The sequence below is a fragment of the Loxodonta africana genome, chromosome 10, assembly GCF_030014295.1.
Source record: "Loxodonta africana isolate mLoxAfr1 chromosome 10, mLoxAfr1.hap2, whole genome shotgun sequence".
Lineage (NCBI taxonomy): Eukaryota > Metazoa > Chordata > Mammalia > Proboscidea > Elephantidae > Loxodonta > Loxodonta africana.
This window is the reverse complement of record NC_087351.1, coordinates 20,107,273-20,119,658: the sequence shown is the minus strand read 5'-3', so window position 1 is coordinate 20,119,658 and position 12,386 is coordinate 20,107,273.

The window sequence follows — 12,386 nt, the reverse complement described above, 5'->3', positions numbered from 1 at the left end:
TGGAAATGAAGAGGACTTGAAGCACTTACTGATGAAGCTCAAAGACCATGGCCTTCATTATGGATTACACTGCAACATAAAGAAAACACAAATCCTCACAACTGGACCAATAAGCAACATCATGATAAACGGAGAAAAGTTTGAGGTTGTCAAGAATTTCATTTTACTTGGTTCCACTATCAACACCCAGGGAATCAGCAGTCAAGAAATCAAAGTACACATTGCATTGGGCATTTGGGCTGCAAGGGACCTTCTTAAAGTGTTGAAAAGCAAAGATGTCACCTTGAGGACTAAGGTGCCCCTGACCCAAGCCATGGTATTTTCAGTTGCGTCATATCCATGTGAAAGCTGGACAATGAATAAGGAAGATGGAAGAAGAATTTGATGCCTTTGAATTGTGATGTTGGACTACCAAGGAATGAACAAATCTGTCTTGAAAGAATACAGCCAAGAATTTTCCTTAGTAGCAAAGATAGCAAGATACGTCTCACATACTTTGGAGATGTCGTCAGGAGGGATCAGTCCCTGGAGAAGGGCATCATGCTTGGTAAAGTAGATGATCAGAGAAAAAGAGGATGACCCTCAACAAGATAGATTTACACAGGTGCTGCAACAATGGGCTTAAGGATAGCAATTATTATGAGGATGCCGCAGGACTGGGCAGTGCTTCGTTCTGTTGTGCATAGTGTCGCTTTCAGCTGGAACTGACTTGATGGCACCTAACAACAACAATGGCTTGTTGTAATATTTGTTTTGTGATCATTAAATTTTCTTTTATGATATCTTTTCCTTTTTTCACTTATAATTGTAGCATTTATTATGAAATAAGCATCAAAAGTGAAGTATGAGCCATTTAAAGCAAAATGAGTGAACGTCAACTTTTTGTTGTGGGAAATCAACAGAATTTTACATTGACTGTTGAAACAACTAAGTTCACTGTCTCATTTTCTTTGTTGAGAATATGTGGAATATTCTTTTTGTAGAAAATATGGTATATAGTAAAAATCTTAATACCTTACATCCACTAAAAATTTTATAATCCAGTTCATTTCATTCTGCTAAAATGGCATGTGCTACTTTTGCTTTCAATCGCTAAAATTATAGTTGCATTTAAATGAAGCTACATGATGGACAGCTAAGACGCACACACACATATATATATATATACATGCATATATATAACTCATATCCTTTTCAAATGCATGAGTAAGCAGAGGAAGGGACATGACATATTATCACATGCCTTAATCCACCTCTGATCACCATTCTAGTCCTGAGGTGAGACTGAGGGGAGGAGATTGGAGTTAGATTGGTTAATCTTGGAAGCCTTCTACAAGGAGGTATGTTAGTAGACTAGTTTTGAAGTTTTAGTTGGGACAAAGAAGCAATTGACAAAGAAATATTGACAAAAGTGGGCTCTGGAAAGATAAAGAAATAGAAATGAATGAGCTATTTCTGAAGGAGAGCATACTTGCTTTATTTAATTCTTACTATAGCTGTGTAAAATAAGTACTATCTATAACATCTGTTTTATATATGGGCAAACTGCAGTACAGTAGGTGTCCTGGTAGTGCAGTGGTCAAATGACTGGCTGCTAATCAAAAGGTCTGGGGTTCGAACCCACCAGATGCTCCTGCAGAAGAAAGATGTGGCAGTCCTCTTCTGTAAAGATTACAGCCTTAGAAACCCAATGAGGCAGTTCTGTTCTATCCTGTAGGGTCGCTAGGAGTCACCATCGACTTGATGGTAATGGTTTTGGTTTTTTGGTTGCAGCACAGAATGTTTAGGTAACTTACCCAAAAATAATGGCAGAAAAAGTCTTCAAACCCAGACTACCTGGCTCTACTGTCGATCCATTTACGCAATGAGCTGTACTCTGCTTGCCTGTTGATTCCATTATAACACAGTTCTCAATGTCTCTTTTCTACACAGTCTTCCTAAACTCCTATGGTTTACTGACAGTTTTCAAGAATACAACATGTTGCTATCAGGAGCTTGATACCAGTGGACTGACTGCTCACAGTTAACTTGATGAGATAAAATAAGTTTAAGCAACAATATGAGAAACTCAGTTTAGAGAGAAAATTTTTCTGACATGGGTTCGGTCCCTTTGATATAACGATTGAAGTTAGGGAACCTACTCTGCTGGAAAACAGTCTCCATCATCATACTTTAGCACTTTGACTTTATGGCTCTGTGGCCAGTCTTTACATACAGTGCCTTTTGTGGGTTATCATGGCATGAAATTCCCTTTGCATGTTTGCACAGTATTTTCAAGTGTGTTAGTCTGCTGACAGTCATCAACATGCCTGACTCTTATCTTTTTTGCCAGGATTGCAACAGATATGCTAAATTATTTTCAAAACAAAGTCAGAAATGGGCAATAAGGATTAAGTATATATGGCTATATTTTTTATATATGGCTGCAAGGAGCCGTGGTGGTGCAGTGATTAAATGTTCGGCTGCTACCAAAAGGTCGGTGGCTTGAACCCACCAGCTGCTCCGTGGAAGAAAGATGTGGTGGTCTGCTTATAGCCTTGGAAACCCAATAGAGCAGTTCTACACTGTCCTATAGGGCTGCTACGAGTTGGAATCGACTAGATGGCAGTGGGTTTGGTTTTCAGGGTGTATATATGACTGTGGTTGGAAAAGTGGTCAGGAAAAGTAAACTTTTTGATATGAGGTAATGCACATTAATGTTTAATATTGGAAAAGACACATCAAGGATTGGCTGCTGCTTACAGAAAAAGAGACTGTGTTAATCTACATTAAATTATCTAAACTAGGTCAAATGGAGAGAAGAACAAGGTGGTGATTATTTCATCTTTATTCTCAAACAAGCTGCTCTACCACGCTCAGAATTTTCTGTCTTAACATCAAAAGAAAGCCCTATATTTCAGTAAGATTCTTTTAAGTATTCGAAAACTATATTCAAGAGATCAGATCCTATATACTTTGATAAAAAGTAAGAAATAAGAACATATATTTTACCAGGTTTCAACAGAAAGAATCTCCTATTCTTTGAGCATTAAATTAAACACTGGTTGGAAAAGAGGTCTTTTGGATTCACATCAGTGAAGGCATGGAAGACAAAGGGAAAAGGAACCATTCTATTCAAGAGTCTCAAAAGCATTTTTGGACAACACGCAATTGAAAAAAATATTTCACCTCATTAAGTGTAATGAATTAGAGACGTGTAGTTTGCATTTCACCTCAGAATGGATAGAAGCTTATAATGTAAGGAAAAATCAATTTTGGCAAATCCTATTTGGCATTTTGCATAACCTAAACCATTTTTTGCCAAACGTTTACTTTTCTGTCTGAGTTTGGAATAGAATACCCGAGTACAAAAAAGAACTCATTGACTTACATAATTGTATGCGTTTTTAAGCTGAAAATGTCTTAAAGTCAGTGACAATTTAAGATACTGCTAGGAACAGATTGATTCATGCCAAAAGTAATGAATAGCTTCATTGTCTTTTGCCCCCTTGTTCGAGTACACCACAAAATTTCAAATTTTGCCTTATAAGATCTAAAGATTTAATATAAACCTGAGAAGCAAATATGCCTCAAGAAACACATCTCTTCAAGAAAATCTGAATTTTAGGGCTCTGTCCTGTTTATCAATTGTGGTACATATGTGTCTCCTGCACAGAGTCTGCAAATGGCATATAAGCTGGTGGACAATACAGGGACAATACAGCTGTCTTAACTCAGATTCCCCTGTAGCATTGGTTTATGTAAGGACAATGTTGTTACTTTAACAATTGCTTTTCATTTAGTTTGATGTGTTTCTTTAAACAGCAGTCGAACCTCATTTATCTTTTTTTGTCTGCATTTGGACAGTGAAATGTGATGTCATGAGGTTTAAATTCTAAACACATCACAGTGGGAGACCAATGGGAAGCTTCTGATGGGCTATGCCTGCCAACGCCATGGCAACTGGTTCAGTTGGAGTATAGGGAGGAACAGATACACTGGTCATTTGGTATCAGGTACGGAGTCTGTGCATGGCACAAAGAGTTAAGTACTTGACGATTAATTGAAAGGTTGGCAATTTGAACCCACCCAGAGGTACCTCAGAAAAAAAGACCTGGCAGTCTGCTTCCAAAAGGCCAGAGCCATGAAAACCCCGTGGAACGTGGTTCTACTCTGTAATACAGGGGGTTGCCATGAGTTGGAATTGACTCAATGGCAGCTGGTATGGCTCCTCAATCAGCAGGCCCTCCACTCATGTACTACTTGCTCCACTGCCCTCAGTAAAAAGCACATGCAGACACACACATATGCATATATCGGTGTAAAATGGAAGTGGTATCAGTAGCAACCGTAGCGTCACCAGTGTCTTAACTTAAGGAGAGACAATGACCAGGCTCAGACCAAATCTAATCCCTATGAGGTAGAGGTCAGACATAACTCTACTCTCCAAATTTTTTACCGATTCTGACACCAGCCATCCCTCCCATGGCACTCTCCTATTCTGGGATCACTAATCTCTTACAATGGCCACACACAGACCATATTTACAGTTAAGTGATTTATTAAGGAACAGGGTACAATTCAGAATCAGGATCAACAGATCCTGGATCAGGAAGCTTGCAGGCTTTCCCTTCTTAGTGCAGGACAGCTCTCTCAGCTCCTCATGACTCCTTCAGGACAGGGTCCTCTTGGCCCCCTCAGTACAGGTACTTCTTAGCCCTGCTGTCTGTCACCACTGGCTCTGCCGCTGGGCAGCTTCCAGGTCTTTTGCTATCTTCAGTGTTAACAATTGTGTTATAGCTCTTTTAGGAGGTTCCTTGCCTCTTCTGTCTCTCTCTGCTTCCTCTCTTCTTTCTTTCTTGTGCTTCTTCCTGCTGCTTCTCTTCCTGCTTCTTTCCGTCTGCTAAAACCTCTATGGGGCTGGCTGCTTATATCCACAAATCCTTGTCAATTTCAGGGCATGGTCTTCTCACCAAGGCCACAAACTGACCAATCCCCTCTTGGTAGGCCACAGACGCTTCATGTGGCTAGTAGGCACAACTGGGCTACAACTCCCCTCATTTGCATGGTCTATTGACTAATCCCTGCAAGGTACATACTAACCACAGGGCAGGCTGCAGGGCCAGGCAGAAAGAATCAAAACAAGTTGTTTACAACTTACCCAAGAAATGTCAGCCAATCTGGAAAAAAGTAACAAGCCATCCAGGGTAGAAAACTAGAGCAAAGGTAACTCCTCAGGGCTCAGGGGAGAAATCTTTCAAGCTGTTTTTCCAAAGAACCAAAGCAAAAAAAAAAAAAAAGAACCAAAAAATAAGGGAACATTTCAGCACAATTGGTAAAACCAAAATAAATGTTTAACAAAATTTTCATGTTTAACTAGTATTTTCATCTTGAAGATACTACTTTGGGATATCTAGGACAGCAAGCTTAACACCTCTTAGTGTTTACAATATTGTCATTAAATGATTCTATTCCTGGTGACTAAAAAACCAAAACCAAACCCACTGCTAGATCAGTGTTATTTCTCTCACCCAGGAATAATAAAGCGATTTTCCAATATTTCCTTGGAATTGAAGATAAAGCTCTAGGGACTTGCTTTTTAATTCTACCTTTGAAACTGAAGATGACAAAAATTATGACGACAAAACTAAAGGGCTAAAGCCAAAGGTTAAAGCCTCCATAAAAACTTACATAATTTGCAGTTATATCACAGAATAGATGCAGCTTCTGCAAGACAGTGTCTAACCTATGGGTAAGGGGGCAAGATTATTCATGCTAGTAAGTCCAGAGATATATAGAAAAGTTCTAGAAGTCCCTTTCTCTTCTTTTTTGTTTTCATTTTCATACTTGCTTTAAAAAATAACAAAGAAACTTCCACCATTTTGGCTGAGTTATAAATAAGTAAGAACAATTAGGTCTGAATCTAGAGATTCTAACCTTTTACTCTGATCCATTTTCCCACTATTTATGTTGTATTCCTTCCTTTATGTTCAAACAACCTGTGCCTCTATGTCCCAGGTGCAATAGGCTGTAGCCATCTATGCTTTTATAGTCAGCCCTGATGATCCTATATTTTTCTGGCTTTAGTCTAGATCAAGCAATTGTATACATGTATACAGGTTCAAAGCCTGCCATATGCATAGATAGATAGGTAAATATCCATATGATGGCATTTTCAGGATGCTTCAAAGCACAATATCCATAAAACAAGGAGATAGGAATTATGGCCATTTGCTACTGTCTCATGGTTAAACATTAACATTAACGCTATTCTTTGTAACACATTTGTCGACTGGAAGCTCTCCATGCTGAGATAGAAATGGTGGCCATGGACATGTAGGACATTGGAGAAGCTTCGTATAATGAGCTAACTGGATGATTGAGGCAGGAGAAGGATTAAAAAAGGAAGAATTACTAAATTTATAGGTTAGGGTTGGCCTTGGCTTTTCCTTTTTTGTAACTATGTGTCATGGGGGACACTGTTGGAAGCATAGTATTCCTATTTCTGTATTAAAATAGGAAAGTAGGACAGGAGAACATGCAGATGAGGATTCTAAGAGAACATCAACTGTGGACTACCACTTGCCTTACATTATCTCATTTAAGTCTTCAAAGACCTAACATAGAAATTATTATCTTCATTGTTCAGATGAGAAAGTGGACTCACAGAGATTAAATAATTTGTCCAAAGTCACATAGCTAATAATCAGAAGTATGAAAACCTGAACTCAGGTCTCTGAGCACAAAATAGTTTTATGCTGCTTGCCAAGGTTTGTGTTATATAAGTTTTTTATGCTCTCTCTGTATGTAGGTAGAAAAAGTTACATTAGCGTTGATACGATATCACCAACAATAGGTAAGGCGCAACTCCATTTTAATGTTGGGCATGGGTCTTCGAAATATTCTGCATTAGAAATACCTGTAAGAATAGGTTTTTAATGTAATTATAGTGGGCCCTATTGTGTCCTCTTCCCAGATGATTGGTCAAAATTGAAGTTTAAAAGTACAAGGAGGTAATACAAAAGTTTTTGAACTCTACCATTCTTTATACTTTTACCACAGGTAAACAGGAGCTTTTTCCTTCCACAGAAAATAAAGTATTTTAGATAGCAAATTTTTATTTCTTTTCTTCTTGTTTCCCTTAAGTGGCATCCTTTTGGGGTGGGGAGGCTTTTAACTTAGGTGTCAAACTATAATGGTACAAGCTGAGAGGTGCAAGGCGTTGGTGAAATTGCTGCACTGTGAAGCATATTTTCCTACGGAAGATTCAGAACACATCTTAAACACCATTACTCTCTGTCATTTTTAAAGTTAAGGAATTGGTTTTGTAAACAAACCTAGGATTCCTCATCTCAAGCTCTTGCCTCTGTGGCTCTTTCATTTAGCTGTCTCTTAATGCTCACTCCAAAAGTTCCAAAATATGACATCTTTCCAAACACGCAGGAAAAAAAAAAAAAAGGTTAATCACCCTTTTAAAGATTTAATTATTTCCCAACCAATGAAATTGAGTTTTTCTTTATCAAAGGGGCTTCAGCCACCGAGGTGCATGATAGATAGTTACAACCTCATTTCATGAAAACCACGGCTTAGGGTAGTTTTTCTGGACCAGTTCAGACAGTGGTCTACCTCTAACCACCTACAGCCAGGGGTGTTAGGATCTGACGATTTTATCTTCCTGGAGAAAGGAATAGCAGGCCTAAGAGAACGCCACCCCCACTACTTAAAAGGGCTCTGCAATGGATTTGAAACAACACAGATTGTAAAAACATTAAGTGCCAAAGAGACAGGTCACCTACATCTCTTGGCGTCTTTCAAATACAAGCAATATGTACTGAATTGACTGCAGGGAAATCCCTAAGTGAACTATCATCTTTACCTGGTAAAAGTTTTTTCTTGAACTGCTAAAAATTACCTCCTCTTTCTACTTCCTTTCCAAATGTGCTGATTACTCTCCTACGTAGGGAAGATTGAAGGCAGGGAGCACCTAGTCGTCGATTGCAGCAGGGTTTCTCAAGGGGATTAAGAATAAGATATGTGGTCCCTCCACAATTCCCTTTGTCGTGGGTTGCCTTTACTTGTTAGAGCATTCAGAAACTTACATGTGCTAAGGGCTGCAAAGATTAAAGATGATATAGCAATATCGTGGATTGCATGTTGGGATGTGGGGATTTTCTTTGATAATCTCTATGTTTTGCAATCAATGACACACTTCAGATGCTGCATAAATTCTCAGAGATTTAAATATAATCAGCTTCTAGCTGTCGTATTACATTATTTCCTTGCCTCTGTTACCCCCTTTCATGTGCACTTCGTTGTGGCTTTTCTTAAATGGAATATTCCATTTTGAAAGTCTTCTCTGCTATTTGTATGTGAAAGTCTCTTCAAAGCCCCATCATACACAATTAAATAGACTGCATTAGAAATTTAGTATTATGTGGCTTATGTATAGATTCTCATATCTTCTTGGCCTGTCACAGCTATTCATAGTCCAAATGAAGCAACTAATTCATCAGATACTAATATAATATAATAGGGTAAGGCTGCAATTCAACCAGATTGACCCATTTGGGAAATACGTGAAATCAAGGCCATGCAGGCAAATTCTGGAATACAAGTTAGTTAGCATGTTCTTCAATGATTGGAAAGGCATGGTCTTTGGGAGAAGTTAAGATTGATTCTAGATTGTTGCAAATAATGCCTACAATTTCCTTAGTTTAGATTAAGAACCAATGATAAACATCAGTCAAGAAAACAATAACCATGGCCTGAAGGAGGGATTTTAATAAAGGGAAGTGATGAGAAGCCAAACAGGTGATACTGAGGCACCCAGATATTAGCAACAGTGTAAAGCCACTATCGTTGCTAGGCTGGAGGGTTAAAGGGAGAAGGCAGTGTTATTGGACCCCAGGTTCTGGGGCCACATTAAGAAGCTCAAATCACTTTAGGCCTGACTGATACTAACCAGAACTAGTAACGAAGAAACATCTGGCATGATTTGAAACCACAGAGAAGACTCAGTTGCTTTCATAGATGCCACTTGAGGCACAGAGAGAGTGAGGAATACACTGATTTCTCTTTTGCCCATACTCTGAATATCTGCCACTGTCTTTTATCGGCTAATCCTAGCTGGATACAGCCAGATTGAGAGAGGGTGGGAAATGAATCTGAGGGTAAACAGACAGCTGACCATCTCAGATAGGTAAACTGTGAAGGTAACAGGAGATAAAAACCCAGGAAGCATTAATTCAGACTAATAGTTCCATCCAGGCTAAACAACTTTTAAATGCTCATGTCTCTATGGGTCTATTATACCTGGGCCTTTTAAAGACATTGCTGAATTCTAAACGAGTGATTTTGTCATTCAGTGTGTGTTTTCTTTCTGCAAGCGTGGTAATTACCTCTGTGTAATTTTTCCTCTTTGAATCTAGGTAGTTCCTCAAGATGGGACTATTAGCTATCAAAACTCCTATCAGTAAAATCCCTCAGGCATTGAATTGGAGATGACAGAAATCTATTCAGTGAAAGGCATTTTACTCTTTTAACCAAATCAATTTTTTAAATTTATTGACATGCTATTAGCTAATTTAGAATATGTATAAAGATGATCTCACTAAAGACTTTAAACATTCGTCTTGAGATATTTCTGTGTTTCTTTATTAGCAAATGATATTTGTTTAAATTGAAGACCACTAAGCTGTTTTCTAGGAACAAAGACCTGGCAGTCTACTTCTGAAACTATCAGCCAATGAAAACCCTGAGGATCACAGTAGTCTGACCTCATTGCACATGGGGTAAGCATGAGTCAGGAACTGACTTGATGACGGGTAACAGCAACAAATTATTTTCTCATAACTTTGAATGTATGTTCTTCTGACGCTAAAAGACAATTCTTAAAGTGAAGTTTCTTCAAGTGTACCTTGCAGACTTTTCATTTGATTCTACTCGGTAAGAATCGTTGAAAAAGGAAATCCCACCAAAACCAAACCCGTTGCTGTCAAGTCAATTCCGACTCATAGTGACTCTACAGGACAGAGAAGAACGCCGCATAGGGTTTCCAAGGAGCAACTGGTGGACTTTAACTACTGACCTTTTGGTTAGCAGCTGTAGCTCTTAGCCACTGCACCACCAGGGCTAAATGAGTCTTTGTAACCTGAGAACCCCTGGCTCAAGTTAACCCTTTTTGTTACTGTACCTAGTGATAGATCGATTACCCTTAATCAACTGTCACATCTCTAATAAAGAAGGAACCACAACAATGTTTCTCTCTTACGTCTCTGTGCAGAATGAGGGCAACCCAGAAGGCTCATTGATATTATGTGGGAAGACCAATGGAATCTGCCTCACACCTTTTATACTTTTATCTATTGTAATTTATATTAAAACAAAAACAAAAACACTGCCATCGATTCTGACTCATAGCAACCCTATAGGACAGAGTAGAACTGCCCCATAGAGTTTCCAAGGAGCACCTGGTGCATTTGAACTGCCGACCTCTTGGTTAGCAGCTATAGCACTTAACCACTACGTCATATATATATATATATATATATATATATATATATATATATATAAACTTCACACATCCTTTGTCAGTAGTGTTTCATTTTTTTCTTATTAGAAAGTCATGGATGTGTTTCTCATATTTGTTTAAATAAATAAAGAATTTCAAAGATATCATTAATTCTAATGATCAGGAAAGAGTAAGGCATCGGTACCCTTGATGCTTCCATCAGCAAGTAGCAGAAGCCCAAAGATAAATGGCTTCAACAATATGGAGTTTGTTATCTTTACTTTCTAATAAGCCTTGCTATAATTTTTCCAGAGTTGGTTCATTTAAGGTCTCAATGAAATCTTCAGAGACCCACCTTCTTTCCTTCTTTCTGCTCTGTCATCTTCAGAATGTTGGTGTTTGTCCTTAGTCTGGTCCCTAACTCTTACATAGCTCTGACAATGTGCTAAAACACTGTTCCAAGAGTAACAGTATATTAAAAAAAAAACCATTCCAAGATTTACAGTATATTAGCTCATTTAATCAACAAGAAGATGAGGTAGCTATCATTATTATAACTGATTTAAGGAGAGGATAAATACCTTAAATAAGTCATACAGTTGGTCAGTGGTGACATCAGGGTTGTAACCCAGGTGACCTGACTCCAGAGTTGGTGCACTACGGTTAATACCAGGCAGCCTCTGTGGGAGGATGTGTGTGTGAGGGGTGAGGTATATGGTTGTTGGAGAGACAACCAATGACTTCTGTCACAGCACAGTAGGTACTAAAAAATATGTTTGAATAAAAATAAAAAAAGAGGAATGAATGAAAACATCCTCTGTTAGCCTTCAGTAGAGTGCCTTGTATCCGGGGCTTTGAACCAGTTCATTCTGGTTTGAACCCCTGCTGAAAATTTGCATTTCCACTGCAGATATACTGAATCAGAATCTACATTTTAGCAAGATCCCTGGGTGATTCTTATGAATAATAAACTATGAGAACCACTGCACTACTAGTAGGAGCCTTAGTGGTGGTGCAGTGGTTAAAATGCTCAGCTGCTAATCAAAAGATTAGTGGTTCAAACCCACCAGTAACTCTTTGGGAGAAAGATGTGGCAGTCTGCTTCCATAAGGATTTATAGCCTTGGAAACCCTATGAGCAGAGTTTTACTCTGTCCTGGAGGGTCGCTCTGTGTCAGAATTGACTTGCTGGCAGTGGGTTTTCTGGTTTGGCTCTATTAGTGGTTCTCAGAATTGGTCCCTTACCAGCAGCATTAGCATCAACACCGGGGAACTTTTTGGAAATGCAAATTCTCAGCAGGGATTAGAACTGGAATGAACCAGTTTGAATCCTTGCTTGTATCTGTCTCTCGGCAAATGTTTAGTTGATATTGCACAGTTGTATTTTGGCACAGTTTGGAACATGCTAAAAGCTGTTATAACATTTTCCTTAAGCTAAATCAGGGGCCACAGTCAGAGTGGAGGCAGTTTTCCATGACTGCAGGGAGATGGACTGACATGCAACAGTTTTATCTGAGAACACTAAGAAGTCCAAAAAAAGCAAATTAGACCATTTGTTTAAACTTGTCATGTTCATAAAAGCTAGCAAATCTTATATCCTATACTAAGCTATTCTACAACCCTCACCCGGAAGATGTCTTTTACATTTGCTTCCCAGCCTTTGCTCGGGTGGCTCAGTGGAGAGAGGACGTCTCATTTAGAACAGCTCCAAGTCCGCACAGCCCCTTTGTGGAGCACAGGACACATATCTGCGTGTTGCTCACATTTTTCTTGTGAACTTCCTTTGATCCTGTTTCATATGCAATGAAATTCAGCTACTATTCATACGTTGTGACAGACATGCCTTATCTCATTTAATATTAAGTAGAGATTCACCTGTAGCCATCCTCAGTCGTAGA